The following is a 23079-nucleotide window of genomic DNA, read 5'->3' as shown; positions in this document are numbered from 1 at the left end:
TCACTCACTCACTCACATCACTCACTCACTCACATCACTCACTCACATAACTCACTCACTCACTCACATCACTCACTCACTCACATCACTCACTCACTCACATCACTCACTCACATAACTCACTCACTCACATCACTCACTCACATCACTCACTCACATCACTCACTCACTCACATAACTCACTCACTCACATCACTCACTCACTCACATCACTCACTCACTCACATCACTCACTCACTCACATCACTCACTCACATCACTCACTCACATCACTCACTCACTCACATCACTCACTCACATCACTCACATCACTCACTCACTCACATCACTCACATCACTCACTCACATCACTCACTCGCATCACTCACTCACTCACTCACATCACTCACTCACATCACTCACTCACATCACTCACTCACTCACATCACTCACTCACATCACTCACATCACTCACATCACTCACTCACATCACTCACTCACATCACTCACTCACTCATCACTCACTCACATCACATCACTCACTCACATCACTCACTCACATCACTCACTCACATCACTCACTCACATCACACACTCACATCACTCACTCACATCACTCACATCACTCACTCACTCACATCACTCACTCACATCACATCACTCACTCACATCACTCACTCACTCACATCACTCACTCACATCACTCACTCACTCACATCACTCACTCACTCACATCACTCACTCACATCACTCACTCACATCACTCACTCACTCACATCACTCACTCACTCACCACTCACTCACATCACTCACTCACATCACTCACTCACTCACATCACTCACTCACTCACTCACATCACTCACTCACATCACTCACATCACTCACTCACATCACTCACTCACTCACATCACTCACTCACTCACATCACTCACTAACTCACATCACTCACTCACTCACATCACTCACTCACTCACATCACTCACTCACATCACTCACTCACATCACTCACATCACTCACTCACATCACACACTCACATCACTCACTCACATCACTCACATCACTCACTCACTCACATCACTCACTCACATCACTCACTCACTCACATCACTCACTCACTCACATCACTCACTCACATCACTCACTCACATCACTCACTCACATCACTCACTCACTCACATCACTCACTCACTCACATCACTCACTCACATCACTCACTCACATCACTCACTCACTCACATCACTCACCACTCACTCACTCACATCACTCACTCAAATCACTCACTCACATCACTCACTCACTCACATCACTCACTCACATCACTCACTCACATCACTCACTCACTCACATCACTCACTCACCCACATCACTCACTCACATAACTCACTCACTCACATCACTCACTCACTCACATCACTCACTCACTCACATCACTCACTCACATCACTCACTCACATAACTCACTCACTCACTGACATCACTCACTCACATCACTCACTCACATCACTCACTCACATCACTCACTCACATCACTCACTCACATCACTCACTCACTCACATCCCTCACTCACATCACTCACTCACTCACATCACTCACTCACTCACATCACTCACTCACTCACATCACTCACTCACATAACTCACTCACTCACTCACATCACTCACTCACTCACATCACTCACTCACATCACTCACTCACATCCCTCACTCACATCACTCACTCACTCACATCACTCACTCACTCACATCACTCACTCACTCACATCACTCACTCACATCACTCACTCACTCACATCACTCACTCACATCACTCACTCACATCACTCACTCACATCACTCACTCACTCACATCACTCACTCACATAACTCACTCACTCACATCACTCACTCACTCACATCACTCACTCACTCACATAACTCACTCACTCACATCACTCACTCACATAACTCACTCACTCACATCACTCACTCACATCACTCACTCACATCACTCACTCACTCACATCACTCACTCACTCACATCACTCACTCACATCACTCACTCACATCACTCACTCACATCCCTCACTCACATCACTCACTCACTCACATCACTCACTCACATCACTCACTCACTCACATCACTCACTCACATAACTCACTCACTCACATCACTCACTCACTCACATCACTCACTCACATCACTCACTCACTCACATCCCTCACTCACATCACTCACTCACTCACATCACTCACTCACTCACATCACTCACTCACTCACATCACTCACTCACATCACTCACTCACCACTCACTCACATCACTCACTCACATCACTCACTCACATCACTCACTCACTCACATCACTCACATCACTCACTCACATCACTCACTCACTCACATTACTCACTCACCACTCACTCACATCACTCACTCACTCACATCACTCACTCACTCACATCACTCACTCACTCACATCACTCACTCACATCACTCACATCACTCACTCACTCACATCACTCACTCGCATCACTCACTCACATCACTCACTCACTCACATCACTCACTCACATCACTCACTCACATCACTCACTCGCATCACTCACTCACATCACTCACTCACATCACTCACTCACTCCGCATTAGCGAATCGCTAAAGGCGCAGCTCCTGCAATTGCCCGGCACCGCTGGGCTGACTCCACCCACCGACCCCTGACCCTGCCCACTGACTCCTGACTCCACCCACTGACTCCTGACCCCAACCACTGACTCCACCCCCTGACTCCGCCCCCCCTGACTCCGCCCCATGACTCCGCCCGCCCCTGACCCCGCCCACCTGACACCCAACCACTGACTCTGCCTCCTGACTTCACCCACTGACTCCACCCCCTGACCCCAACCGCTGACTCCGCCTCCTGACTCCACCCACTGTGTCCAACCCCTGACTCCACCCCCTGACCCCACCCCCTGGCCCCAACCACTGACTCCGCCTGCTGACTCCACCCCCTGACCCCACCCCCTGGCCCCAACCACTGACTCCGCCTCCTGACTCCACCCACTGACTCGACCCCCTGACTCGACCCCCTAACTCCGCCCCCTGACTCCGCCCCCTGACCCCACCCCCTGACTCCACCCCCTGACTCCACCCCCTGACTTCTCCCCATGACTCCGCCCCTTGTCTCCATCCAGTGACTCCTGACTCCACCCCCTGACTCCTGACTCCACCCCCTGACTCCGCCCCTGACTCCTGACTCCACCCCCTGATTCCACCCCATGACTCCTGACTCCGCCCCTGACTCCACCCCCTGACTCCTGAATCCGCCCCTTACTCCACCCCTGACTCCACCCCCTGACTCCTGACTCCGCCCCTGACTCCATCCCTGACTCCTGACTCCACCCCCTGAATCCTGACTCCACCCCCGACTCCTGACTCCACCCCCCGACTCTTGACTCCGCCCATGACTCCATCCCTGACTCCTGACTCCGCCCCTGACTCCTGACTCCACCCCCTGACTCCTGACTCCACCTATGACTCCACCCCTGACTCCTGACTCCACCCCCTGACTCCAACCCATGACTCCTGACTCCAACCCCTAACTCCGCCCCTGACTCCTGACTCCACCCCCTGACTCCTGACTCCACCCCCTGACTCCGCTCCTGACTCCACCCCCTGACTCCGCTCCTGACTCCACCCCCTGACTCCTGACTCCACCTATGACTCCACCCCTGACTCCTGACTCCACCCCCTGACTCCAACCCATGACTCCTGACTCCAACCCCTAACTCCGCCCCTGACTCCTGACTCCACCCCCTGACTCCTGACTCCACCCCCTGACTCCGCTCCTGACTCCACCCCCTGACTCCTGTCTCCACCCCCTGACTCCGCTCCTGACTCCACCCCCTGACTCCTGTCTCCACCCCCTCACTCCGCTCCTGACTCCTGACTCCACCCCCTGACTCCACCCCCTGACTCCACCCCCTGACTCCACCCCCTGACTTCTCCCCATGACTCCGCCCCTTGTCTCCATCCAGTGACTCCTGACTCCACCCCCTGACTCCTGACTCCACCCCCTGATTCCACCCCATGACTCCTGACTCCGCCCCTGACTCCACCCCCTGACTCCTGACTCCGCCCCTGACTCCACCCCTGACTCCACCCCCTGACTCTTGACTCCGCCCCTGACTCCATCCCTGACTCCTTACTCCACCCCCTGACTCCTGACTCCGCTCCTGACTCCTGACTCCACCCCACGTCTCTTGACTCCGCCCATGACTCCACCCCCTGACTCCTGACTCCAACCCCTGACTCCGCCCCTGACTCCGCCCCTGACTCCACCCCCTGACTCCTGACTCCGCCCCTGACTCCACCCCTGACTCCACACCCTGACTCCTGACTCCGCCCCTGACTCCACCCCCGACTCCTGACTCCACCACCCGACTCTTGACTCTGCCCATGACTCCATCCCTGACTTTTGACTCCGCCCCTGACTCCTGACTCCACCCCCTGACTCCTGACTCCACCCATGACTCCACCCCTGACTCCTGACTCCACCCCCTGACTCCATTCCCTGACTCCTGACTCCACCCCCTAACTCCGCCCCTGACTCCTGACTCCACCCCCTGACTCCTGACTCCGCCCCTGACTTCGCCCCTGACTCCACCCCCTGACTCCTGTCTCCACCCCCTGACTCCGCTCCTGACTCCTGACTCCACCCCCTGACTCCACCCCCTGACTCCACCCCCTGACTCCACCCCCTGACTCCACCCCCTGACTTCTCCCCATGACTCCGCCCCTTGTCTCCATCCAGTGACTCCTGATTCCACCCCCTGACTCCGCCCCTGACTCCTGACTCCACCCCCTGATCCCACCCCATGACTCCTGACTCCGCCCCTGACTCCACCCCCTGACTCCTGACTCCACCCCCTGACTCCGCCCCTGACTCCTGACTCCACCCCCTGATTCCACCCCATGACTCCTGACTCCGCCCCTGACTCCACCCCCTGACTCCTGACTCCGCCCCTGACTCCACCCCTGACTCCACCCCCTGACTCTTGACTCCGCCCCTGACTCCATCCCTGACTCCTTACTCCACCCCCTGACTCCTGACTCCGTTCCTGACTCCTGACTCCACCCCACGTCTCTTGACTCCGCCCATGACTCCACCCCCTGACTCCTGACTCCAACCCCTGACTCCGCCCCTGACTCCTGACTCCACCCCCTGACTCCACCTCCTGACTCCTGACTCCACCCCCTGACTCCGCCCCTGACTCCTGACTCCACCCCCTGACTCCACCCCCTGACTCCGCCCCTGACTCCATCCCTGACTCCTGACTCCACCCCCTGACTCCGCCCCTGACTCCACCCCCTGACTCCTGACTCCGCCCACGACTCCACCCCTGACTCCACCCCCTGACTCCTGACTCCACCCCCCTGACTCCACCCCCTGACTCCTGACTCCGCCCCTGACTCCACCCCTGACTCCACACCCTGACTCCTGACTCCGCCCCTGACTCCATCCCTGACTCCTGACTCCACCCCCTGACTTCACCCCCTGACTTCTCCCCATGACTCCGCCCCTTGTCTCCATCCAGTGACTCCTGACTCCGCCCCTGACTCCTGACTCCACCCCCTGATTCCACCCCATGACTCCTGACTCCGCCCCTGACTCCACCCCCTGACTCCTGACTCCGCCCCTGACTCCACCCCCTGACTCTTGACTCCGCCCCTGACTCCATCCCTGACTCCTGACTCCACCCCCTGACTCCTGACTCCGCCCCTGACTCCTGACTCCACCCCGCGTCTCTTGACTCCGCCCATGACTCCATCCCTGACTCCTGACTCCACCCCCTGACTCCTGACTCCAACCCCTGACTCCGCCCCTGACTCCAGACTCCACCCCCTGACTCCACCCCCTGACTCCGCCCCTGACTCCATCCCTGACTCCTGACTCCACCCCCTGACTCCGCCCCTGACTCCACCCCCTGACTCCTGACTCTGCCCACGACTCCACCCCTGACTCCACCCCCTGACTCCTGACTCCACCCCCCTGACTCCACCCCCTGACTCCTGACTCCGCCCCTGACTCCACCCCTGACTCCACACCCTGACTCCTGACTCCGCCCCTGACTCCATCCCTGACTCCTGACTCCACCCCTTGACTCCACCCCCTGACTTCACCCCCTGACTTCTCCCCATGACTCCGCCCCTTGTCTCCATCCAGTGACTCCTGACTCCACCCCCTGACTCCTGACTCCACCCCCTGACTCCGCCCCTGACTCCTGACTCCACCCCCTGATTCCACCCCATGACTCCTGACTCCGCCCCTGACTCCACCCCCTGACTCCTGACTCCGCCCACGACTCCACCCCTGACTCCACCCCCTGACTCCTGACTCCACCCCCCTGACTCCACCTCCTGACTCCTGACTCCGCCCCTGACTCCGCCCCTGACTCCATGTCCCCTCCCCCCCTCTCTCTGGCTCCAGTTTCCAGTATCGCCGTGAGCAACCCCCTCATCTCCGGGAGCCCAGCGACCACAGCGACTTCAAGAAGGTGAGAATCACACACAGAGACACATAGAGACACACATAGAGACACACATAGAGACACACATAGAGACACACAGAGACACACATAGAGACACACATAGAGACACATAGAGAAACATAGAGACACACATAGAGACACACATAGAGACACATAGAGACACATAGAGACACACATAGAGACACACACAGAGACTCTAGAGACACACATAGAGACCCACAGACTCACACACAGAGACACATAGAGACACATAGAGACACATAGAGACACACATAGAGACACACAGAGACACATAGAGACACACAGGCTCACACACAGAGACACATAGAGACACACAGGCTCATACACACAGACACATAGAGACACATAGAGAGACACACATAGAGACCCACAGACTCACCACACAGAGACACATAGAGACACACAGAGACACATAGAGACACACATAGAGACACACATAGAGACACACATAGAGACCCACACACAGAGACACATAGAGACACACATAGAGACACACATAGAGACACACATAGAGACACACATAGAGACACACATAGAGACACACATAGAGACCCACAGGCTCACACACAGAGACACATAGAGACACACATAGAGACACACATAGAGACACACATAGAGACCCACATAGAGACACACAGACTCACACACAGAGACACATAGAGACACACATAGAGACACACATAGAGACACACATAGAGACCCACAGACTCACACACAGAGACACATAGAGACACACATAGAGACACACATAGAGACACATAGAGACACACATAGAGACCCACATAGAGACCCACAGGCTCACACACAGAGACCCACAGGCTCACACACAGAGACACACAGAGACACATAGAGACACACATAGAGACACACATAGAGACACACATAGAGACACACATAGAGACACACATAGAGACACACAGAGAGACACACAGACTCACACACAGAGACACATAGAGACACATAGAGACACACATAGAGAGACACATAGAGACACACAGAGAGACACATAGAGACCCATAGACTCACACACAGAGACACATAGTGACACATAGAGACCCACAGACTCACATACAGAGAGACACACAGGCTCACACACAGAGACACATAGAGACACATAGAGACACATAGAGACCCACAGACTCACACACAGAGACACATAGAGAGACACACATAGAGACACACATAGAGACACACATAGAGACCCATAGACTCACGCACAGAGAGGCACACAGGCTCACACACAGAGACACATAGAGACACATAGAGACACATAGAGACACATAGAGACCCATAGACTCACACACAGAGACACATAGTGACACATAGAGACCCACAGACTCACGCACAGAGAGGCACACAGGCTCACACACAGAGACACATAGAGACACATAGAGACACATAGAGACCCACAGACTCACACACAGAGACACATAGAGAGACACACATAGAGACACACATAGAGACACACATAGAGACCCATAGACTCACGCACAGAGAGGCACACAGGCTCACACACAGAGACACATAGAGACACATAGAGACACATAGAGACCCACAGACTCACACACAGAGACACATAGAGAGACACACATAGAGACACACATAGAGACACACATAGAGACCCATAGACTCACGCACAGAGAGGCACACAGGCTCACACACAGAGACACATAGAGACACATAGAGACACACAGACTCACACACAGAGACACATAGTGACACACAGAGAGACACACATAGAGACACACATAGAGACACACATAGAGACCCACAGGCTCACACACAGAGACACATAGAGACACATAGAGAGACACATAGAGAGACACATAGAGACACACATAGAGACACACACAGAGACACATAGAGACACATAGAGACACATAGACTCACACACAGAGACACATAGAGACACACATAGAGACACATAGACTCACACACAGAGACACATAGAGACACATAGAGACACACATAGAGACACACATAGAGACACACATAGAGACCCACAGACTCACACACAGAGACACATAGAGACCCACATAGAGACACACATAGAGACCCACAGGCTCACACACAGAGACACATAGAGACACATAGAGAGACACATAGAGACACACATAGAGACACACATAGAGACACACATAGAGACACACAGGCTCACACACAGAGACACATAGAGACACACATAGAGACACACATAGAGACCCACAGGCTCACACACAGAGACACATAGAGACACATAGAGAGACACACATAGAGACCCACAGGCTCACACACAGAGACACACAGAGACACACATAGAGACCCACAGGCTCACACACAGAGACACATAGAGACACACATAGAGACACACATAGAGACCCACAGACTCACACACACAGACACATAGAGACACACATAGAGACACACATAGAGACACACATAGAGACCCACAGGCTCACACACAGAGACACACAGAGACACATAGAGACACACATAGAGACACACATAGAGACCCACAGGCTCACACACAGAGACACATAGAGACACACATAGAGACCCACAGGCTCACACACAGAGACACATAGTGACACACAGAGAGACACATAGAGACCCATAGACTCACGCACAGAGAGGCACACAGGCTCACACACAGAGACACACAGAGACACATAGAGACCCACAGACTCACACACATAGAGACCCATAGACTCACCACACATAGAGACACACAGGCTCACACACAGAGACACACAGAGACACATAGAGACACACAGAGACACATAGAGACCCACAGACTCACACACATAGAGACACACAGACTCACACACAGAGACACACAGAGACACATAGAGACCCACATAGAGAGACACATAGAGACCCACAGACTCACCACATAGAGACCCATAGACTCACGCACAGAGAGACCCACAGGCTCACACACAGAGACCCATAGACTCACCACATAGAGACCCACAGACTCACCACACAGAGACCCACAGACTCACCACATAGAGACCCACAGACTCACCACACAGAGACCCACAGACTCACCACACAGAGACCCACAGACTCACCACATAGAGACCCACAGACTCACCACACAGAGACCCACAGACTCACCACATAGAGACCCATAGACTCACGCACACAGAGACACACAGAGACACATAGAGACACACATAGAGAGACACAGAGAGAGACACATAGAGACCCACAGACTCACCACATAGAGACCCATAGACTCATGCACACAGAGACACATAGAGACACACAGAGACGCATAGAGACACACAGAGAGAGCCACATAGAGACCCATAGACTCACCACATAGAGACCCATAGACTCACACACAGAGAGACCCACAGACTCATCACCACATAGAGACACATAGAGACACACAGGCTCGCACACAGAGACACACAGACTTACCACACATAGACTCACACACATAGAGACCCATAGAGACCCATAGACTCACACACACAGAGACACACAGACTCACCACACAGAGACACACAGAGACACATAGAGACACACATAGAGAGACACATAGAGACCCACAGACTCACACACATAGAGACACACAGACTCACACACAGAGACACACAGAGACACATAGAGACACACATAGAGAGACACATAGAGACCAACAGACTCACCACATAGAGACCCACAGACTCACACACACAGAGACACACAGAGACACATAGAGACACACATAGAGAGACACACAGAGACCCACAGACTCACCACACAGAAACCCACAGACTCACCACACAGAGACCCACAGACTCACCACACAGAGACCCACAGACTCACCACACAGAGACCCACAGACTCACCACACAAAGACCCACGCACTCACCACACAGAGACACACAGACTCACCACACAGAGACCCACAGACTCACCACAGACTCACCACACAGACTCACCACAGACTCACCACACAGAGACCCACAGACTCACCACACAGAGACCCACAGACTCACCACACAGAGACGCACAGACTCAACACACAGAGACCCACAGACTCAGCACACAGAGACCCACAGACTCACCACACAGAAACCCACAGACTCACCACACAGAGACCCACAGACTCACCACACAGAGACCCACAGACTCACCACACAGAGACCAACAGACTCACCACACATAGACACACAGACTCACCACACAGAGACCCACAGACTCACCACACAGAGACCCACAAACTCACCACACAGAGACCCACAGACTCACCACACAGAGACCCACAGACTCACCACACAGAGACCCACAGACTCACCACACAGAGACCCACAGACTCACCATAGACTCACCACACAGACACCCACAGACTCACCACACAGAGACCCATAGACTCACCACACAGAGACACACAGACTCACCACACAGAGACCCACAGACTCACCACACAGAGACACACAGACTCACCACACAGAGACCCATAGACTAACCACACAGAGACCCACAGACTCACCACACAGAGACCCATAGACTCACCACACAGAGACCCATAGACTCACCACACGGAGACCCACAGACTCACCACACAGAGACCCATAGACTCACCACACAGAGACCCACAGACTCACCACACAGAGACCCACAGACTCACCACACAGAGACCCACAGACTCACCACACAGAGACACACAGACTCACCACACAGAGACCCATAGACTAACCACACAGAGACCCACAGACTCACCACACAGAGACCCATAGACTAACCACACAGAGACCCATAGACTCACCACACAGAGACCCATAGACTCACCACACAGAGTCCCACAGACTCACCACACAGAGACTCACAGACTCACCACACAGAGACCCACAGTCTCACCACACAGAGACCCACAGACTCACCACACAGAGACCCACAGACTCACCACACAGAGACCCACAGACTCACCACACAGAGACCCACAGACTCACCACACAGAGACACACAGACTCACCACACAGAGAACCACAAACTCACCACACAGAGACCCACAGACTCACCACACAGAGACCCACAGACTCACCACACAGAGACCCACAGACTCACCACACAGAGACCCACAGACTCACCACACAGAGACACACAGACTCACCACACAGAGACCCACAGACTCACTACACAGAGACCCACAGACTCACCACACAAAGACACACAGACTCACCACATAGAGACCCACAGACTCACCACACAGAGACCCACAGACTCACCACACAGAGACCCACAGACTCACCACACAGAGACCCACAGACTCACCATAGACTCACCACACAGACACCCACAGACTCACCACACAGAGACCCATAGACTCACCACACAGAGACACACAGACTCACCACACAGAGACCCACAGACTCACCACACAGAGACCCATAGACTCACCACACAGAGACCCACAGACTCACCACACAGAGACCCACAAACTCACCACACAGAGACCCACAGACTCACCACACAGAGACCCACAGACTCACCACACAAAGACCCACAAACTCACCACACAGACACCCACAGACTCACCACACAGAAACCCACAGACTCACCACACAGAGACCCACAGACTCACCACACAGAGACCCACAGACTCACCACACAGAGACCCATAGACTCACCACACAGAGACCCACAGACTCACCACACAGAGACCCATAGACTCACCACACAGAGACCCACAGACTCACCACACAGAGACCCATAGACTCACCACACAGAGACCCACAGACTCACCACACAGAGACCCATAGACTCACCACACAGAGACCCATAGACTCACCACACAGAGACCCATAGACTCACCACACAGAGACCCACAGACTCACCACACAGAAACCCACAGACTCAGCACACAGAGACCCACAGACTCACCACACAGAAACCCACAGACTCACCACACAGAGACCCACAGACTCACCACACAGAGACCCACAGACTCACCACACAGAGACCCACAGACTCATCACACAAAGACCCACAGACTCACCACACAGAGACCCACAGACTCACCACACAGAGACCCACAAACTCACCACACAGAGACCCACAGACTCACCACACAGAGACCCATAGACTCACCACACAGAGACCCACAGACTCACCACACAGAGACCCACAGACTCACCATAGACTCACCACACAGACACCCACAGACTCACCACACAGAGACCCATAGACTCACCACACAGAGACACACAGACTCACCACACAGAGACCCACAGACTCACCACACAGAGACACACAGACTCACCACACAGAGACCCATAGACTAACCACACAGAGACCCACAGACTCACCACACAGAGACCCATAGACTCACCACACAGAGACCCATAGACTCACCACACGGAGACCCACAGACTCACCACACAGAGACCCATAGACTCACCACACAGAGACCCACAGACTCACCACACAGAGACCCACAGACTCACCACACAGAGACCCACAGACTCACCACACAGAGACACACAGACTCACCACACAGAGACCCATAGACTAACCACACAGAGACCCACAGACTCACCACACAGAGACCCATAGACTAGCCACACAGAGACCCATAGACTCACCACACAGAGTCCCACAGACTCACCACACAGAGACTCACAGACTCACCACACAGAGACCCACAGTCTCACCACACAGAGACCCACAGACTCACCACACAGAGACCCACAGACTCACCACACAGAGACCCACAGACTCACCACACAGAGACCCACAGACTCACCACACAGAGACACACAGACTCACCACACAGAGAACCACAAACTCACCACACAGAGACCCACAGACTCACCACACAGAGACCCACAGACTCACCACACAGAGACCCACAGACTCACCACACAGAGACCCACAGACTCACCACACAGAGACACACAGACTCACCACACAGAGACCCACAGACTCACCACACAGAGACCCACAGACTCACCACACAAAGACACACAGACTCACCACATAGAGACCCACAGACTCACCACACAGAGACCCACAGACTCACCACACAGAGACCGACAGACTCACCACACAGAGACCCACAGACTCACCATAGACTCACCACACAGACACCCACAGACTCACCACACAGAGACCCATAGACTCACCACACAGAGACACACAGACTCACCACACAGAGACCCACAGACTCACCACACAGAGACCCATAGACTCACCACACAGAGACCCATAGACTCACCACACAGAGACCCACAAACTCACCACACAGAGACCCACAGACTCACCACACAGAGACCCACAGACTCACCACACAGAGACCCACAAACTCACCACACAGACACCCACAGACTCACCACACAGAAACCCACAGACTCACCACACAGAGACCCACAGACTCACCACACAGAGACCCACAGACTCACCACACAGAGACCCACAGACTCACCACACAGAGACCCACAGACTCACCACACAGAGACCCACAGACTCACCACACAGAGACACACAGACTCACCACACAGAGACCCACAGACTCACCACACAGAGACCCACAGACTCACCACACAAAGACACACAGACTCACCACATAGAGACCCACAGACTCACCACACAGAGACCCACAGACTCACCACACAGAGACCCACAGACTCACCACACAGAGACCCACAGACTCACCATAGACTCACCACACAGACACCCACAGACTCACCACACAGAGACCCATAGACTCACCACACAGAGACACACAGACTCACCACACAGAGACCCACAGACTCACCACACAGAGACCCATAGACTCACCACACAGAGACCCACAGACTCACCACACAGAGACCCACAAACTCACCACACAGAGACCCACAGACTCACCACACAGAGACCCACAAACTCACCACACAGAGACCCACAGACTCACCACACAGAGACCCACAGACTCACCACACAGAGACCCACAAACTCACCACACAGACACCCACAGACTCACCACACAGAAACCCACAGACTCACCACACAGAGACCCACAGACTCACCACACAGAGACCCACAGACTCACCACACAGAGACCCATAGACTCACCACACAGAGACCCACAGACTCACCACACAGAGACCCATAGACTCACCACACAGAGACCCACAGACTCACCACACAGAGACCCATAGACTCACCACACAGAGACCCACAGACTCACCACACAGAGACCCATAGACTCACCACACAGAGACCCATAGACTCACCACACAGAGACCCATAGACTCACCACACAGAGACCCACAGACTCACCACACAGAAACCCACAGACTCAGCACACAGAGACCCACAGACTCACCACACAGAAACCCACAGACTCACCACACAGAGACCCACAGACTCACCACACAGAGACCCACAGACTCACTACACAGAGACCCACAGACTCACCACACAAAGACACACAGACTCACCACATAGAGACCCACAGACTCACCACACAGAGACCCACAGACTCACCACACAGAGACCCACAGACTCACCACACAGAGACCCACAGACTCACCATAGACTCACCACACAGACACCCACAGACTCACCACACAGAGACCCATAGACTCACCACACAGAGACACACAGACTCACCACACAGAGACCCACAGACTCACCACACAGAGACCCATAGACTCACCACACAGAGACCCACAGACTCACCACACAGAGACCCACAAACTCACCACACAGAGACCCACAGACTCACCACACAGAGACCCACAGACTCACCACACAAAGACCCACAAACTCACCACACAGACACCCACAGACTCACCACACAGAAACCCACAGACTCACCACACAGAGACCCACAGACTCACCACACAGAGACCCACAGACTCACCACACAGAGACCCATAGACTCACCACACAGAGACCCACAGACTCACCACACAGAGACCCATAGACTCACCACACAGAGACCCACAGACTCACCACACAGAGACCCATAGACTCACCACACAGAGACCCACAGACTCACCACACAGAGACCCATAGACTCACCACACAGAGACCCATAGACTCACCACACAGAGACCCATAGACTCACCACACAGAGACCCACAGACTCACCACACAGAAACCCACAGACTCAGCACACAGAGACCCACAGACTCACCACACAGAAACCCACAGACTCACCACACAGAGACCCACAGACTCACCACACAGAGACCCACAGACTCACCACACAGAGACCCACAGACTCATCACACAAAGACCCACAGACTCACCACACAGAGACCCACAGACTCACCACACAGAGACCCACAAACTCACCACACAGAGACCCACAGACTCACCACACAGAGACCCATAGACTCACCACACAGAGACCCACAGACTCACCACACAGAGACCCACAGACTCACCATAGACTCACCACACAGACACCCACAGACTCACCACACAGAGACCCATAGACTCACCACACAGAGACACACAGACTCACCACACAGAGACCCACAGACTCACCACACAGAGACACACAGACTCACCACACAGAGACCCATAGACTAACCACACAGAGACCCACAGACTCACCACACAGAGACCCATAGACTCACCACACAGAGACCCATAGACTCACCACACGGAGACCCACAGACTCACCACACAGAGACCCATAGACTCACCACACAGAGACCCACAGACTCACCACACAGAGACCCACAGACTCACCACACAGAGACCCACAGACTCACCACACAGAGACACACAGACTCACCACACAGAGACCCATAGACTAACCACACAGAGACCCACAGACTCACCACACAGAGACCCATAGACTAGCCACACAGAGACCCATAGACTCACCACACAGAGTCCCACAGACTCACCACACAGAGACTCACAGACTCACCACACAGAGACCCACAGTCTCACCACACAGAGACCCACAGACTCACCACACAGAGACCCACAGACTCACCACACAGAGACCCACAGACTCACCACACAGAGACCCACAGACTCACCACACAGAGACACACAGACTCACCACACAGAGAACCACAAACTCACCACACAGAGACCCACAGACTCACCACACAGAGACCCACAGACTCACCACACAGAGACCCACAGACTCACCACACAGAGACCCACAGACTCACCACACAGAGACACACAGACTCACCACACAGAGACCCACAGACTCACCACACAGAGACCCACAGACTCACCACACAAAGACACACAGACTCACCACATAGAGACCCACAGACTCACCACACAGAGACCCACAGACTCACCACACAGAGACCGACAGACTCACCACACAGAGACCCACAGACTCACCATAGACTCACCACACAGACACCCACAGACTCACCACACAGAGACCCATAGACTCACCACACAGAGACACACAGACTCACCACACAGAGACCCACAGACTCACCACACAGAGACCCATAGACTCACCACACAGAGACCCATAGACTCACCACACAGAGACCCACAAACTCACCACACAGAGACCCACAGACTCACCACACAGAGACCCACAGACTCACCACACAGAGACCCACAAACTCACCACACAGACACCCACAGACTCACCACACAGAAACCCACAGACTCACCACACAGAGACCCACAGACTCACCACACAGAGACCCACAGACTCACCACACAGAGACCCACAGACTCACCACACAGAGACCCACAGACTCACCACACAGAGACCCACAGACTCACCACACAGAGACACACAGACTCACCACACAGAGACCCACAGACTCACCACACAGAGACCCACAGACTCACCACACAAAGACACACAGACTCACCACATAGAGACCCACAGACTCACCACACAGAGACCCACAGACTCACCACACAGAGACCCACAGACTCACCACACAGAGACCCACAGACTCACCATAGACTCACCACACAGACACCCACAGACTCACCACACAGAGACCCATAGACTCACCACACAGAGACACACAGACTCACCACACAGAGACCCACAGACTCACCACACAGAGACCCATAGACTCACCACACAGAGACCCACAGACTCACCACACAGAGACCCACAAACTCACCACACAGAGACCCACAGACTCACCACACAGAGACCCACAGACTCACCACACAGAGACCCACAAACTCACCACACAGACACCCACAGACTCACCACACAGAAACCCACAGACTCACCACACAGAGACCCACAGACTCACCACACAGAGACCCACAGACTCACCACACAGAGACCCATAGACTCACCACACAGAGACCCACAGACTCACCACACAGAGACCCATAGACTCACCACACAGAGACCCACAGACTCACCACACAGAGACCCATAGACTCACCACACAGAGACCCACAGACTCACCACACAGAGACCCATAGACTCACCACACAGAGACCCATAGACTCACCACACAGAGACCCATAGACTCACCACACAGAGACCCACAGACTCACCACACAGAAACCCACAGACTCAGCACACAGAGACCCACAGACTCACCACACAGAAACCCACAGACTCACCACACAGAGACCCACAGGCTCACCACACAGAGACCCACAGACTCACCACACAGAGACCCACAGACTCATCACACAAAGACCCACAGACTCACCACACAGAGACCCACAGACTCACCACACAGAGACCCACAAACTCACCACACAGAGACCCACAGACTCACCACACAGAGACCCATAGACTCACCACACAGAGACCCACAGACTCACCACACAGAGACCCACAGACTCACCATAGACTCACCACACAGACACCCACAGACTCACCACACAGAGACCCATAGACTCACCACACAGAGACACACAGACTCACCACACAGAGACCCACAGACTCACCACACAGAGACACACAGACTCACCACACAGAGACCTATAGACTAACCACACAGAGACCCACAGACTCACCACACAGAGACCCATAGACTCACCACACAGAGACCCATAGACTCACCACACGGAGACCCACAGACTCACCACACAGAGACCCATAGACTCACCACACAGAGACCCACAGACTCACCACACAGAGACCCACAGACTCACCACACAGAGACCCACAGACTCACCACACAGAGACACACAGACTCACCACACAGAGACCCATAGACTAACCACACAGAGACCCACAGACTCACCACACAGAGACCCATAGACTAACCACACAGAGACCCATAGACTCACCACACAGAGACCCATAGACTCACCACACAGAGTCCCACAGACTCACCACACAGAGACTCACAGACTCACCACACAGAGACCCACAGTCTCACCACACAGAGACCCACAGACTCACCACACAGAGACCCACAGACTCACCACACAGAGACCCACAGACTCACCACACAGAGACCCACAGACTCACCACACAGAGACACACAGACTCACCACACAGAGAACCACAAACTCACCACACAGAGACCCACAGACTCACCACACAGAGACCCACAGACTCACCACACAGAGACCCACAGACTCACCACACAGAGACCCACAGACTCACCACACAGAGACACACAGACTCACCACACAGAGACCCACAGACTCACCACACAGAGACCCACAGACTCACCACACAAAGACACACAGACTCACCACATAGAGACCCACAGACTCACCACACAGAGACCCACAGACTCACCACACAGAGACCGACAGACTCACCACACAGAGACCCACAGACTCACCATAGACTCACCACACAGACACCCACAGACTCACCACACAGAGACCCATAGACTCACCACACAGAGACACACAGACTCACCACACAGAGACCCACAGACTCACCACACAGAGACCCATAGACTCACCACACAGAGACCCATAGACTCACCACACAGAGACCCACAAACTCACCACACAGAGACCCACAGACTCACCACACAGAGACCCACAGACTCACCACACAGAGACCCACAAACTCACCACACAGACACCCACAGACTCACCACACAGAAACCCACAGACTCACCACACAGAGACCCACAGACTCACCACACAGAGACCCACAGACTCACCACACAGAGACCCACAGACTCACCATAGACTCACCACACAGACACCCACAGACTCACCACACAGAGACCCATAGACTCACCACACAGAGACACACAGACTCACCACACAGAGACCCACAGACTCACCACACAGAGACCCATAGACTCACCACACAGAGACACACAGAGACACATAGAGACACACATAGAGAGACACATAGAGACCCACAGACTCACACACATAGAGACACACAGACTCACACACAGAGACACACAGAGACACATAGAGACACACATAGAGAGACACATAGAGACCAACAGACTCACCACATAGAGACCCACAGACTCACACACACAGAGACACACAGAGACACATAGAGACACACATAGAGAGACACACAGAGACCCACAGACTCACCACACAGAAACCCACAGACTCACCACACAGAGACCCACAGACTCACCACACAGAGACCCACAGACTCACCACACAGAGACCCACAGACTCACCACACAAAGACCCACGCACTCACCACACAGAGACACACAGACTCACCACACAGAGACCCACAGACTCACCACAGACTCACCACACAGACTCACCACAGACTCACCACACAGAGACCCACAGACTCACCACACAGAGACCCACAGACTCACCACACAGAGACGCACAGACTCAACACACAGAGACCCACAGACTCAGCACACAGAGACCCACAGACTCACCACACAGAAACCCACAGACTCACCACACAGAGACCCACAGACTCACCACACAGAGACCCACAGACTCACCACACAGAGACCAACAGACTCACCACACATAGACACACAGACTCACCACACAGAGACCCACAGACTCACCACACAGAGACCCACAAACTCACCACACAGAGACCCACAGACTCACCACACAGAGACCCACAGACTCACCACACAGAGACCCACAGACTCACCACACAGAGACCCACAGACTCACCATAGACTCACCACACAGACACCCACAGACTCACCACACAGAGACCCATAGACTCACCACACAGAGACACACAGACTCACCACACAGAGACCCACAGACTCACCACACAGAGACACACAGACTCACCACACAGAGACCCATAGACTAACCACACAGAGACCCACAGACTCACCACACAGAGACCCATAGACTCACCACACAGAGACCCATAGACTCACCACACGGAGACCCACAGACTCACCACACAGAGACCCATAGACTCACCACACAGAGACCCACAGACTCACCACACAGAGACCCACAGACTCACCACACAGAGACCCACAGACTCACCACACAGAGACACACAGACTCACCACACAGAGACCCATAGACTAACCACACAGAGACCCACAGACTCACCACACAGAGACCCATAGACTAACCACACAGAGACCCATAGACTCACCACACAGAGACCCATAGACTCACCACACAGAGTCCCACAGACTCACCACACAGAGACTCACAGACTCACCACACAGAGACCCACAGTCTCACCACACAGAGACCCACAGACTCACCACACAGAGACCCACAGACTCACCACACAGAGACCCACAGACTCACCACACAGAGACCCACAGACTCACCACACAGAGACACACAGACTCACCACACAGAGAACCACAAACTCACCACACAGAGACCCACAGACTCACCACACAGAGACCCACAGACTCACCACACAGAGACCCACAGACTCACCACACAGAGACCCACAGACTCACCACACAGAGACACACAGACTCACCACACAGAGACCCACAGACTCACTACACAGAGACCCACAGACTCACCACACAAAGACACACAGACTCACCACATAGAGACCCACAGACTCACCACACAGAGACCCACAGACTCACCACACAGAGACCCACAGACTCACCACACAGAGACCCACAGACTCACCATAGACTCACCACACAGACACCCACAGACTCACCACACAGAGACCCATAGACTCACCACACAGAGACACACAGACTCACCACACAGAGACCCACAGACTCACCACACAGAGACCCATAGACTCACCACACAGAGACCCACAGACTCACCACACAGAGACCCACAAACTCACCACACAGAGACCCACAGACTCACCACACAGAGACCCACAGACTCACCACACAAAGACCCACAAACTCACCACACAGACACCCACAGACTCACCACACAGAAACCCACAGACTCACCACACAGAGACCCACAGACTCACCACACAGAGACCCACAGACTCACCACACAGAGACCCATAGACTCACCACACAGAGACCCACAGACTCACCACACAGAGACCCATAGACTCACCACACAGAGACCCACAGACTCACCACACAGAGACCCATAGACTCACCACACAGAGACCCACAGACTCACCACACAGAGACCCATAGACTCACCACACAGAGACCCATAGACTCACCACACAGAGACCCATAGACTCACCACACAGAGACCCACAGACTCACCACACAGAAACCCACAGACTCAGCACACAGAGACCCACAGACTCACCACACAGAAACCCACAGACTCACCACACAGAGACCCACAGACTCACCACACAGAGACCCACAGACTCACCACACAGAGACCCACAGACTCATCACACAAAGACCCACAGACTCACCACACAGAGACCCACAGACTCACCACACAGAGACCCACAAACTCACCACACAGAGACCCACAGACTCACCACACAGAGACCCATAGACTCACCACACAGAGACCCACAGACTCACCACACAGAGACCCACAGACTCACCATAGACTCACCACACAGACACCCACAGACTCACCACACAGAGACCCATAGACTCACCACACAGAGACACACAGACTCACCACACAGAGACCCACAGACTCACCACACAGAGACACACAGACTCACCACACAGAGACCCATAGACTAACCACACAGAGACCCACAGACTCACCACACAGAGACCCATAGACTCACCACACAGAGACCCATAGACTCACCACACGGAGACCCACAGACTCACCACACAGAGACCCATAGACTCACCACACAGAGACCCACAGACTCACCACACAGAGACCCACAGACTCACCACACAGAGACCCACAGACTCACCACACAGAGACACACAGACTCACCACACAGAGACCCATAGACTAACCACACAGAGACCCACAGACTCACCACACAGAGACCCATAGACTAGCCACACAGAGACCCATAGACTCACCACACAGAGTCCCACAGACTCACCACACAGAGACTCACAGACTCACCACACAGAGACCCACAGTCTCACCACACAGAGACCCACAGACTCACCACACAGAGACCCACAGACTCACCACACAGAGACCCACAGACTCACCACACAGAGACCCACAGACTCACCACACAGAGACACACAGACTCACCACACAGAGAACCACAAACTCACCACACAGAGACCCACAGACTCACCACACAGAGACCCACAGACTCACCACACAGAGACCCACAGACTCACCACACAGAGACCCACAGACTCACCACACAGAGACACAC

General features: G+C 54.1%; 1 long non-coding RNA gene across 1 annotated transcript in view; it reads left to right on the top strand.

The window, feature by feature from the left end:
- LOC142908328 (uncharacterized) overlaps positions 1–23079 on the top strand; it is a 65280-nt gene that overhangs the window by 24089 nt on the left and 18112 nt on the right. The window contains exon 4 of the long non-coding RNA XR_012931693.1: positions 6443–6509. This is a non-coding gene — a long non-coding RNA (uncharacterized LOC142908328). The remainder of the gene's footprint in view (positions 1–6442; positions 6510–23079) is intronic.

The sequence above is a fragment of the Petromyzon marinus genome, assembly GCF_048934315.1.
Source record: "Petromyzon marinus isolate PM22_M1 ecotype Great Lakes invasive population chromosome 80 unlocalized genomic scaffold, UKy_Petmar_22M1.pri1.0 chr80_unloc.1, whole genome shotgun sequence".
Lineage (NCBI taxonomy): Eukaryota > Metazoa > Chordata > Hyperoartia > Petromyzontiformes > Petromyzontidae > Petromyzon > Petromyzon marinus.
This window is presented reverse-complemented; position numbering and strand designations above follow the sequence as displayed.